This window comes from Chlorocebus sabaeus, chromosome 8, assembly GCF_047675955.1.
Source record: "Chlorocebus sabaeus isolate Y175 chromosome 8, mChlSab1.0.hap1, whole genome shotgun sequence".
Lineage (NCBI taxonomy): Eukaryota > Metazoa > Chordata > Mammalia > Primates > Cercopithecidae > Chlorocebus > Chlorocebus sabaeus.
The window spans coordinates 148374120-148387095 of NC_132911.1; the positions used below are offsets into that span (position 1 = coordinate 148374120).

A 12976-nucleotide genomic window follows, 5' to 3' on the forward strand; every position below is an offset into this window, starting at 1 on the left:
CTAGAGCACTACGGGAGGGGGTGGAGCACCTGAGGACAAGGCAGGGATCCAGGAGGTGCTCCTGCGGACATTACCTGAGTCTGAGTCAAAGGACTAAAGGAGCCAGTGAGCTTGGCTTAGTTTTGGAAGGAGGGACGCCAAGCAAGGCTTGGCCCATGACCACATGGCAGTTTTTCTGGAGAGCAGAGTCAGTTGGGGTCACGCAGAGCTGTGGAGCATGGTCCAGGAGGCACTGGGGAGCCAGGGAGGAGAGCCGGGCAGCAGACTCACTCGCCCAGACGCTCCGAGTCTGGTGCCATCCTGTGCACTGTAGGATTTCAACAGCATCCGTGGCCTCCACAAAGCCCTGGCCATCCCCTCCTAGTTAGGACAACCAAAAATGTCTCCAAATATTGCCAAATGTAGCAGGGGCATGGGGAGTGGTGTCAGAATGACCCCCAGGGAGACCACTGCCCTACGTATATCATCTGAGCAGCTATGAGGCAGAGACAGCGGAGTGGCTCAAGGCTGGGGCAGGGGAGCCCCAGGAGGCACAGCCTAGTACAGGAAGGACATGGCACAGCCCTGCTCAGGCAGGGGTTCTGATCACTGTTCAGGGGGAACTAGCAGCAGGACCTGGAGCCGCACCACATGGCAGTTGAGAGGAGGACCCAGCATGCCAAACTTCTAGGTGGGGACCAAGCTGATGGAGGTTCCAAAGCCCCAGAGGGTTGAGGCCAGAAGTGAATGTGGGTGCTGAGGCTGAGCCACCCCAGGGGCTCTCGTGCATGGAGGCTGGCTCCAGCCTCCAGTGTCTGAGGCTGAGGGGTGACGTCCAGCTGCACCTTCAGCCATGGTGAGACGGCCCAGACAACAGGTGCGGGATCCTCAGCTCTCTTCAGCACAGCGTCCGAGCAGGGGTGCACCCTCCCCACACGAAGGCCGTGGGCCACACCCTGCTTTGGTCCACGGACCCTGAGACGCCAGTCCAGGATGGTGCTGGAAAAGACACTAGGTTTCTGCCACTCTCTTGCCATAAAAACAGCATGTGCCAAATAGGGCCTGCTCCTGGGTCTGGAAATGAAGACTCTTGGGAAAGAGTCACAAGAAAATGAAATGTGAGCAGGAATCCACCTCTGCTGCTGTGAGCGCTGCAGTGCTGGGGTTGCTACTGCAACTCGCCCTAGAGAAAGCTGTCCAATAAACTCCCGGATTTGGATTTCTTCCGTCACCAATCCGTCCTACAGGACATTGCCAATTAAATCTCCCTAAACCATTAATCAGGACATCCCCTGCTCACAAAGCTGCCTGTGGTGGCTCCCTGTTAGCTAGAAAATTAAAATCTAGGCTGGGCGCAGTGGCTCCCGCCTGTAATCCCAGCACTTTGGGAGGCCGAGGAGGGCGGATCACGAGTTATGGAGACCGAGACCATCCTGGCTAACACAGTGAAACACCATCTCTACTAAAAATACAAAAAATTAGCCAGGCATGGTGGCATGTACCTGTAGTCCCAGCTACTTGGGAGGCTGAGGCAGGAGAATGGGCTGAACCCAGGAGGTGGAGCTTGCAGTGAGCTGAGATAGCCCCACTGCACTCCAGCCTGGACGACAGAGCAAGACTCTGTCTCAAAAAAAAAAAAAAAGAAAATTAAAATCTAAAGTCTTTAACTGGAATTCAAAGACCTTCTCATTACGACCCTTATCCCCCATTATTCCTTTATTCCATTATTCCTTACACAACCTTTAAACCGCTAGAAACCACACATAACCAACCTTCTCACCTTTGTCCCCAAAATGTGAAAATACTTGTGTCTGCAGTGCTATGTCCCTACTCTCCACTCTTCACATCCCACTGTGTGCGGTTCAGCTACAAGACCACCTCGCCTTGAAGCCTCCCTTCACTGCTGCAGCCCCCTGCAATTATCTCCCCTTTAAACTTCTAAAGCAAACTCTTCTGTAAATGGGCCAGATAACACAGGGTTTAGGCTTTGTGGGTCACACAGCCTCTACACAAGGAGTCAGTTCAGCCAGAGCAGCCATGGACAATACAGAAATAAACAGGTGTGGCTGTTGAATAAAACCTTATTTACAAAAACAGGCAGAGTAGTCTGCTAGTGGTGCTGTAGTGTACTGACCCCTGGTCTGGAGCACTGGTTAGGCCTTTAATCACAGAAGGACTCATATCTGTAGCAGACTTTTTCTTTTTAAGCTCCCTGAAAGCATGTCTGTGGCACTACAATGTAAGTACAACTGAGCATAAATTAGATGTTCAATTTTAAAACTGCAAAACAATAGTTGGAAAACACTTGCATAAAAAATTCAAAAAATATTATTAATGCTAAATATTATGATTTTCCCACAGAATTCCAAAAACTCAGAAGAAAGGAGCGGAAACTCACACCAAATGTTGCACCAAGAAAAATTCCACCCAATGAAGCCTAATAGCGGCCACTAATCTCTTTTCACAATACACAAACTGTGTCAAAGACTGGTATGAGTTTCATAACAAGATTATCAACTGAGGGGGGTGCTATTTCATGTTGACAAAACTCACAGATGTATGATAATAAAATTACTTTGTCACCATCACATTTCAGGGGGTTAGCAGGATGGCAGGCACCAGTGATCAACACGAGTTTTAGGAGAGACAAACCCTGCAAAATCCTGGTCTCAGGTGTCTTGATACCAAACACAGCAGAAGTGGCAGCGGAGTTGGCATGCAGACCAGCTGAGGAGGAGGACCCCAGCGGGTGGAAACAGTGTGGCAAGGCCATGGAAGTCAGGGTCAGACTCAATCTCAGGGCACAGCGAAGACTTGTCAGATAAACTTGGGAACAAGTCTAAGTGGCGGATAAAAGGCACAATGAGGCAAGCACAGGGGCAGCAGAGACAGCCGATGTTGGAGGGTAAGGATTTCACCTGCTGAAGAAAGGTAAAGAGAAGGGACAGGAGACAGGCAAGGCAGGGTAGTCCAGCTCTGCGAGGGAGTCTGTCCAGCTCTGCAAGGGAGTCTGCTCCACAGGCTGAACACCACAGTCTGCTCTTTTGAGCCATGCCTTGTGGTGTCTTTACAGGACACCTGCAAAGTTAACTGTGAGACGCAGCGCATAAGGTCTATGACACAGGACCATGAGTCAGCAAAGAGGCACAGCAGAGGGGCTTTGCTAGTAGGTGTCTCAGTATAAGAGCATATTTCATGGATTTTTTTTCAACAGCACCAAAGAAACCGGTACAAGCCTACCAGGAGGCTGCATTCTCTGAACTGCTGTTGACAAATTGTTCAAGGACATGCCAACTCTCCATGTAGCATGCAGCTTCCACAGCCCATCCCAGCATAGAGGTAGGAGACAAAGCTGGGATGGGCATTTAAAAATCTATTTTAGGCTATTTTTGTTACCACTATCCAAACATTAAATATTCTCACCTTAAGTGTCACAAATCTCAAAACACGCTATTAAAGGTGGAAGGGTTTTCCCTAATCTTTGTGTCACACAATATAAAGGCGATGAGATGCGATTTTCTAAGGTAAAGCTAAGACACAGAGGGAAGAGGTGACCAGACTTGAGGAGGATCATCTCCTTGAGAAATATGCGGAATCTTTCCACTACGTTCTGAAGCAAGTTAAATCTTACTTCTCACAACAGCTTAGCAGCAGAATGTTACACTGCTGGTGATTCCACCTTCTCACTTTCTGTTATGTCCTCCCTGTCACTTAATGTTTATTTTAATAAATCACTTCTCCTGTTGCAAGGATAATATTGAGAAGTACAACAATGGCAGGCTGGGTGCAGTAGCTCATGCTTGTAATCCCAGTACTTTGGGAGGCCAAGGCCAGTGGATCACTTGAGCTCAGGAGTTTGAGACCAGTCTGGGTGACATGCAAAACCCATCTCTACAAACAAAACAAAACAATTAGCCAGCTGTGGTGACACACACCTGTAGTCCCAGATACGTGGGAGGCTAAGGTGAGAGGATGCCTTGAGCCCAGGAGATTGAGGCTGCAGTGAGCCATGATCGCACCACTGCACTCCAGCTTGGCCAGCAGAGTGAGACCCTGTCTCAAAAACAAGAAAAAACTGGCTGGCCACGGTGGCTCATGCTTGTAATCCCAGCACTTTTGGGAGGCCGAGGTAGGCGGATCACCTGAGGTTGGGAGCTCAAGACTGGAGACCAGCCTGACCAACATGGAGAAACTCCGTCTCTACTAAAAATACAAAATTAGCCTGGCGTGGTGGCACATGCCTATAATCCCAGCTACTTGGGAGGCTGAGGCAGGAGTATTACTTGAAACTGTGAGGCAGAGGTGCAGTGAGCCAAGATTGCACCATTGCACTCCAACCTGGGCAACAAGAGTGAAACTCCATGTCAAAAAAAAAAAGGCTTGGCAGTTTAGTTCAGAGAGCATTACTTTAAATCTTACTTTTGTCAACAACAACCTTACATGACCCCAAGGACAATAAGTGCCAAACTTTTTTCTCTAAGAATTTTTTTTTTTTTTTTTTGCCAGGCGCAGTGGCTCAGGCCTGTAATCCCAGCACTTTAGGAGGCTGAGGCGGGCAGATCGCGAGGTCAGGAGATCGAGACCATCCTGGCTAACACAGTGAAACCCCGTGTCTACCAAAAACACAAAAAATTAGCTGGGCGTGGTGGCGGGTGCCTGCAGTCCCAGCTACTCAGGAGGCTGAGGCAGGAGAATGGCATGAACCCGGGAGGCGGAGCTTGCAGTGAGCCAAGATCGCGCCACTGCACTCCAGCCTGGGCAAAAGCCAGACTCTGTCTCAAAAAAAAATAATAAATAAATAAAATAAAACAAAAATATTCTTTTTTTTTTTTTTGTATTTTTAGTAGAGACGGGGTTTCACCATATTGGTCAGGCTGATCTTGAACTCCTGACCTCAAGTGATCTGCTCACCACAGCCTCCCAAAGTGCTGGGATTACAGGAGTAAGCCACCGCACCTGGCCATTTTTCTCCAAGAACGTCTTAAAACAATCCTACATAATAATTCATCTAAGTATGTGAGGCTTGTTTCTCTTTTATCTTTATAAACATGTGTTCATCCAAATATGACCTCAGCTTTCTTGTGTAAGAAACCAGCGCCACAGACTTCCAGCTTAATGTCAACTGGAAGTTTACATTACACTGGCAGTGCTGGGGAGACTGAAGACGCACTGACCCGCACTTGTACCCCGGAAGCACCAGCTCTTGGCGGTAACAGCAATTCCTAACTTTCTAAAACACAGTGTGCCAGGAACAAAGTGTTTCACAAGTCTTAATTCACTGGGTCCTCACGACAACTCTATGAGACCAATATTATTAGTGTTCCCATTTTACAGACGAGAAGCCAAAGGCACAGAGACCTTGCCGAAGACCACGAAGCCAGTAAACAGAAGAGTTGGGCCTCAGAGGCGGGCACCCTGGCTCCAGAACCCGCCCTCCTGTCCACTCTGCCCCCTGCCTCTCAGCAAGACAGCTGGCGAGACCAAGGACAGGGAGCGAGGCACCACCCCCTTCATTCACTCCAAGCATTTATGGCTACAGAGCCTGCGCCCAGGGCGGTTTATGGAATGAATCTCCTCGATTTACAGCCACACCTCCTATCAAATCGCCTTTCCCTCCCCTGGCGCGAGAATCGCACCTTGCTCATTGGGGATCGGGCGCCGCCGACGGAACCACCTGCTGTTCACAGAGGGCACCTAGGACGCAGTGTCCAATTCCTCTCACTGGCTTCAAAAGGCAAATCTACGTATTGTTGCACCAGGTGGCACGTGAAGCCTCGCCACTGTAGGTTTTTCAGCAGAGGTCACTGGAGGTCTGGTTAAACCCGTACAGAGCTGAGGGGGAGGGGGCCCGGCTGCGTTTCCGAAGCTGCGCAGCGCCCACAGCAGCTGCTGGTGGGAAGCGGCTCGGAACACACCCACAGCTGCCAAGGAGCCGGCTGCACGTTTTAAAATAAAAAACGTCCTGGGCCCCAAAATGCACAGCCTGCCTCGCTCGCGGCCCGCGGCACGGAACGCTGCCTCCACCCACAGCACTCCAGCAACTGGGAAGCAACTGAGGGAATTCCAGCTCGGGGGACAACGGGGAAGGGAAGGCTCCGAGCGCCGGAGCCCCAGCCCGCGCCTGCCGCAGAGGCGAGGCCGCGGAGCCCACCCGCAGGCGGCCATGACCCCACCTGGAGACGCCCATGCCCGCTCCCCGCGCCCCGGGGACAAAGCCCGAGCCTGCACCGCAGCGCACCGCAGCCCTGCACCGGGGCCGCCCTTCAGGACGCCGGCACCAGCCCCGACCGGCAGGCACCCACCTTGTCCCCACTCCGACGGCGCCCGGGAATGCGGCCGGGGCCGGAGCTCAGGCTGGGCACACGTGCACCCACACCCACCACGGGCGGGGTCCTCTCACACCCCCCTCGGGCAGGGGCACACTCACACCCACCTAGGGCCGGGTCCCCTCACACCCCCCTCGGGCAGGGGCACACTCACACTCCCCTCGGGCAGGGGCACATCCACACCCCCCTGGGGCCGGGCACACTCACACCCACCGTGGACAGGGGCACACCCACACCCACATTGGGGCCGGGCACACTCACACCCACCTAGGGCAGGGACACAACCCACCTTGGACAGGGGTACAGTCACACCCACTTCGGGTCGGGCACACGCGCACTCACCCACCCTCACACTCCCAGCCCGGCCCGTCGGCGCGCACCCGGGCCCCGTGCGGCCTCGGCCCCTCGCGCCTCGGCGCCCCCCGCCCGTCCTGGCCCCGCACACCCACGCCCCCTCCCTCCAGGGCCCAGTCACCGCCCCTCCCGCTGCTGCAGTAGCCGCGGGCCTGGATTCCTCGCGCTGCCGGGCCTAGAGCCTCCGCCAAGGCTGGGCCAGGACCACGGGGACCGCAGCGCCGGCCCCTCCGCCATCTTCCCGGCCCGCGCCGCCCACCGCCCGCCGCCCGCGCTCTCACCGGCCGGCTGCGCGCGGGCCGCGCCGCCACACTCCCTCATCCCGGCCCGCGCGACGCGCGTGAGCCGTCCGCCGCTCCCCGGCCTCTCTGCTGCTCCGCCGCCGCTGCCGCGGCAGCCCGTGCTGTCGGCGTCCTCCGTCGCCGCCGCCGGCCCAGTGCGCGGCGGCCGCGCGTCCTCCCGTCACCAAGCGCAACCCCCCGCCTCCGGCTCCGCCCCCGCGGCGGTCCCCACTCGCCGCCAGGGGGCGCTGCCTCGCGAGGCCGCAGAACGCATGCGCTGGCGCGCGTCATGCCGGGAGCCGGAGTCCCGCCGAGGGTGCGCGCGGCATGCTGGGAGCCGCCTGGCCCCGCCCCGCCGCCGCGCCAGAGGCGTCCCGGGCGGACTTACCGTGTGAGTTAGTGGAGTCTTCCCTTCTCTTTTGGTGCAGAGCAATTACCATCTGACATGTCTCAGTGTGGTTTGGTGTAATTTTGCCCTCTCAAACCACGTTGGGCTTCCCGAGTCTGAGATTTCACTTTTCTTCGACTCTGGAAATGCAGCCATTCTTCCTCAAAACGTGGGCTGCCCTTTTCCTCAGTCCTTGTGGCGGGCTCGTGTCTCTCAACCTCCTATTATTCTCACTGTTTTAGCCCTGTCACCTTTACTCGGTAGTTCACTCAGCTGCAGCTCGACTAGTGCTACATTCGGCATTTTCTAATCTGCATTCAGCCTGGTCTTCTAGATTCTCTTAGTGCCATGTGCGTTTCTGGAAATTAAATCTGACTGGCATTTCTGAAGAAATGGAGGCTAAACAGCCTGAAGCTTCGACAGTAGAAGACGGGGGCACACACCCTTCAGTCCTAGACATTCCCTGGGTCCTCAACCATGAGAAGCCGCAAAGGGCTGAAAGGCCCCCGGCAAAAGTCATTCCTGGAGCTCCACCTCCTGCCCTGCAGCCCACTCGCCTTGCAGAGACTCTCCCGCCTCGGGGAGATCTCCCGTTGGGCTGTCTCGCCGCCCGCGCTTCCCTGTTGGGCCGTCGTCACTCTTCACTCTTCACTCTTCACACACAGGGCTCTGCTTTTTCGCCTCCTCCCGCTCCCTCTCCACTATATTCACTAGAAAACCCAACTGGGCGAGCCTAACTCTTCTTCATGACTGCTGAAGAAAATCACACATCCAGGCTGACTGCCTTCACCTTGAACCTGTGACCACACACTTAAGAGGAGCACTTTTCGCCCCCGTGACCGCACACTTAAGTAATTAAAAATATACAAAATATTTATAGAGGACATGTAACTCTTTTTTTTTTTTTTTTGAGATGGAGTCTTGCTGTGTCACCTAGGCCGGAGTACAGTGGCACGATCTCAGCTCATTGCAACCTCTGCCTCCGGGTTTCATGCAATTCTACTGCCTCAACTTCTTGAGTAGCTGGGATTACAGGTGCCCACCACCACTCCTGGCTAACTTTTTGTATTTTTAGTAGAAATAGTGTTTCACCATGTTGGCCAGGCTCCTCTCAAACCCCTGACCTCAAGTGATTCACCCACCTCAGCCTCTCAAAGTGTTGGGATTACAGGCGTGAGCCACCACGCCTGGCCAAGGACACTTAACTCTTTAAGGACTTAAAAAGAAAACCTAAAGTTCCGTCTAATGGATGGGGACCTGTGCGGTGGCTCACGGCTGTAATCCCATCGCTTTTCCAGACTGAGGTGGAGGAACACTTGAGATCAGGAATTCAAGACCAGCCTGGGCTGCATAGGGCAATCCCGTGTCTACAAAAAGAAATTTTAAATTAGTCAAGAGGCTGAGGTGTGAGGATCACTTGAGCCTGGGAAGATCGAGGCTGTGGTGAGCTGTGATCAAACCACTGCACTCCAGCCTGGGCAGCAGAGCAAGACCCTGTCTCAGAAAGTAAATTAATAATAAATAAATAGAGGAACATACCATGCTCATGGACCAAGTGGCATAACATAGTAAAGATGTCGATTCTTCCTAAAGTTATACAGAAATCCAAAATGTTAATAATCTAAATTCCAGCAAGATTTTTTGAGGACTATAACAACATATTTTAAAAATTGCACAAAAATAGGCCGGGTGCGGTGGCTCATGCCTGTAACCCAGCACTTTGGGAGGCTGAGGCGGACGGATCACGAGGTCAGGAGATGAGACCATCCTGGCTAACATGGTGAAACCCCATCTCTACCAAAAATACAAAAAAATTAGCCAGGTGTGGTGGCGGGCACCTGTAATCCCAGCTATAGGCTGAGACAGGAGAATGGCATGAACCCGGGAGGTGGAGCTTGCAGTGAGCCGAGATTGCACCATTGCACTCCTGCCTGGATGACAGAGTGAGACTACGTCTCAAAAAAAAAAAAAAAAAAATGCACAAAATAAAATAGACCTAAAAATAGCACATCCAATTGTGAAGGAGGACACGAACAGGGACGGACCCTGCCAGAGATTAAGGTCTACTCCAGAGCCAGGTTGTTTCACAGGCCCAGAAACATGCAAGGGAATGGAGCAAAGAGTTTGATCAAAGCCACACATCAAAACTAACAGAAAAAGGTCTATTGTTTAATAGACCCTCTGTTTGTGAGCTACAGGAAGAAAAACGAAGTTGGATTATGGAATGAGACCAGCACTTCTGCTGTTCTTCCCAACTTCTTCCCACCTCCCCTTTTCCCTAGTTTATAAGGCAGGAGAAAAGGGAGAAAGCACTAAGTTGGAAAGAAACAGAAGTAAGATAAATAGCTAGACGACCTTGGCGCCACCACACGGCCCTGGTGGTTAAAATAATAGTAGTAATATTAACCGCTGACCAAAACTACTTGTGTTATCTGTAAATTCCAGACGTTGTATGAGAAAAGCACTGTAAAACTTTTTGTTCTGTTAGCTGATGCATGTAGCCCCCAGTCACATTCCTCTCGCTTGCTCGATCTATCAAGACCTTTTTACGTGGACCCCTTAGCGTTTTAAGCCCTTCAAAGGACTAGGAATTTCTTTTTCAGGGAGCTCAGCTCTTAAGACGCAAGTCAGCCAACACTCCCAGCCGAATAAACCTCTTCCTTCTTTAATCCGGTGTCTGAGGAGGTTTGTCTGTGGCTCGTCCTGCTACAGGATCCCTGGGCCACACTGGGGTATTTACACATCCATATTCCTCTCCTAGGCAGGTGCCCAGGGCTCGCCTGGCACATCGCAGGGTGACTGCAAGTTTGACATTTTTTCCTACACGTATTTAACTAGAAGTAAGTTTGATTGGCCGGGCGCGGTGGCTCACACCTGTAATCCCAGCACTTTGGGAGGCCGAGACGGGCGGATCACAAGGTCAGGAGATCGAGACCATCCTGGCTAACATGGTGAAAACCTGTCTCTACTAAAAACACAAAAAATTAGCCGGACGTGGTGGTGGGCACTTGTAGTCCCAGCTACTCGGGAGGCTGAACCAGGAGAATGGCGTGAACCCGGAAGGTGGAGCTTGTAGTGAGCCGAGATCGCGCCCCTGCACTCCAGCACTCCAGCATCAAGCGAGACTCCATCTCAAAAAAAAAAAAAAAAGAAGAAGAAGTTTGATTTTTTAAGAAACCACCACACCACTCCTAGCAGCTCTCGCAAGTCACAGCTTCTGTGTTCTCACTAACAGCTGCTGTGGCCAGTCTTTTGGTTTTCTTTTTGTTTTTTGTCTTTAAAATACATAACATGCAATTTACCATCTTAACCATCTTTTTTTTCTTTTTTTTGAGAAGGAGTCTCACTCTGTTGCCCAGGCTGGAGTGCGGTGGTGTGATCTCGGCTTGCTGCAACCTCTGCCTCCCCAGTTCAAGTGATTCTTCTGCCTCGGCCTCCTGAGTAGCTGGGACTACAGGCACCCACCACCACACCTGGCTAATTTTTGTATTTTTAGTAACATAGGGTTTCACCAAGTTGGTTGGCCAGGCTGGTCTTGAGCCCCTGACCTCAAGTGATCTGTCCACCTCAACCTCCCAAAGTGCTGGGATTACAGTTGTGAGCCACTGCGCCTGACTATTTTAATTTTTTTTTTTTTTTTTTTTTTTTTTTTTTTTTTTTAAGATAGAGTTTTTTGCTCTTATTGCCCAGGCTAAAGTGCAATGGCATGATCTCGGCTCACCGCAACCTCCGCCTCCCCGGGTTCAAGCGATTCTCCTGCCTCAGCCTCCCGAGTAGCAGGGATTACAGGCGCCCACCACCACGCCGGGCTAATTGTTTGTATTTTTAGTAGAGAAGGAGTTTCACCATGTTGGCCAGGCTGGTTTCAAACGCCCGACCTCAGGTGATCTGCCGGCCTCAGCCTCCCAAAGTGCTGGCATTACAGGTGTGAGCCACCATGCCTGGCTTCTTTTTAATTTTTTGAGAAACCACCAAGCTTTTTCACAGCAATTGTTATTCATTTATTTTTGAGAGAGAGTTTCACTCTTGTTGCCCAGGCTAATGTGCAATGGCACGATCTCAACTCACTGCAACTTGTGCCTCCCCAGTAGCTGAGATTCAAGCGATTCTCCTGCCTCAACCTCCCCAGTAGCTGAGATTACAGGTGCCTGCCACCAGGCCCGCATAATTTTTGTATTTTTAGTAGAGATGGGGTTTCACCATGTTGGTCAGGCTGGTCTTGAACTCCTGACCTCCTGCCCACGTTGGCCTCCCAAAGCGATGGGATTACAGGTGTGAGCCACTGCAAAATTGTACCGTTTTACATTCCCACCAACAGTGCATAAGGGCTCCAATTTCTCCATATCCTCTCTAACACTTGTTAATTTCTGTTTTTTTAATAGTAGTCATCCTAATGGGTGTGAGGTGATGTCTAATTGTGATTTTGATTTCTGTTACCCTAATGATTAGCGATGTTGAACACTTATTCATGTACTTATTTGCTCTTCTTATATTTTCTTTTATAAGATGTCTGTTCACATCTTTTACCTGCCCCCCCCCTTTTTTTTTCCTTGAGACAGAATCTTGCTCGGTTGCCCAGGCTGGAGTGCAATGGTATAATCTCAGCTCACTGCAGCCTGGACCTCCTTGGCTCTGGTGATCCTCCTGCTTCAGCCTCCCAAGTAGCTGGAACTACAGGTACACACCACCACACCCAGCTGATTTTTTTTTTTTTTTTGTAGTTTTGTAGAGACGGGTTTCGTCATGTTGCCTAAGCTGGTCTCGAACTCCTGGGCTCAAGTGATATGCCTGCCTCAGCCTCCCAAAGTGCTGGGATTACAGGTATGAGCCAACTTGCCCAGCTATTTTGTCCATTTAAACAAATTGAGTTTCTGGGCTGGGCGCAGTGGCTCACGCCTATAATCCCAGCACTTTGGGAGGCCAAGGCAGGTGGATCACAATGTCAGGAGTGTGAGACCAGCCTGACCAACATGGTGAAACCTCGCCTCTACTAAAAATACAAAAATTAGCTGGGCGTGGTGGCACGGGCCTGTAATCCCAGCTACTCAGGAGGCTGAGGCAGAAGGTTCAATCACTTGAAACCAGGAAGTGGAGATTGCAGTGAGCCAAGATTGCTCCATTGCACTCCAGCCTGGGTGACAGAGCAAGACTCCAATTCAAAAAAAAAAAAAAAAATGAGTTTCTGGCCCGGCGTGGTGGCTTATGCCTATAATCCCAACACTTTGGGAGGCTGATGTGGGTGCATTACTTGAGACCAGGAGTTCGACGCCAGCCTGGCCATGTTTTTAGTAGAGATGAAAACCCATCTGGCTGGGCACAGTGGCTCACGCCTGTAATCCCAGCACTTTGGGAGGCCAAGGCGGGCGAATCACAAGGTCAGGAGATGGAGACCATCCTGGCTAACACAGTGAAACCCCATCTCTACTAAAAAAATACAAAAAATTAGCCGGGTGTGGGGGCGGGCGCCTGTAGTCCTAGCTACTCGGGAGGCTGAGGCAGGAGAATGGCATGAACCCAGGAGGTGGGGCTTGCAGTGAGTCGAGATCGCGCCACCGCACTACAGTGTGGGTGACAGAGTGTGACTCTAACTCAAAAAAAACCCGAAAACCTGTCTGTACTAAAAATACAAAAATTAAATGGGCATGGTG

At 51.7% G+C, this 12976-nt stretch overlaps 2 protein-coding genes across 8 annotated transcripts in view; one reads left to right on the forward strand and one right to left on the reverse strand.

Annotated features, from left to right (window-relative positions):
- Positions 1–7125, reverse strand: part of ARHGAP39 (Rho GTPase activating protein 39) — a 140154-nt gene extending 133029 nt beyond the window's left edge. For 3 of the 6 annotated variants that reach the window (XM_073018556.1, XM_008001978.3, XM_073018555.1), the window contains exon 1: positions 6941–7124. The gene's annotated coding sequence lies outside the window, so the exon portion shown is untranslated. Of the gene's footprint in view, positions 1–6940 lie in introns of all 6 variants that reach the window. The other 3 variants (XR_012093809.1, XM_073018557.1, XM_008001977.3) reach the window with 2 other exon arrangements.
- ZNF7 (zinc finger protein 7) overlaps positions 1–12976 on the forward strand; it is a 322126-nt gene that overhangs the window by 147693 nt on the left and 161457 nt on the right. The window lies entirely within an intron of this gene.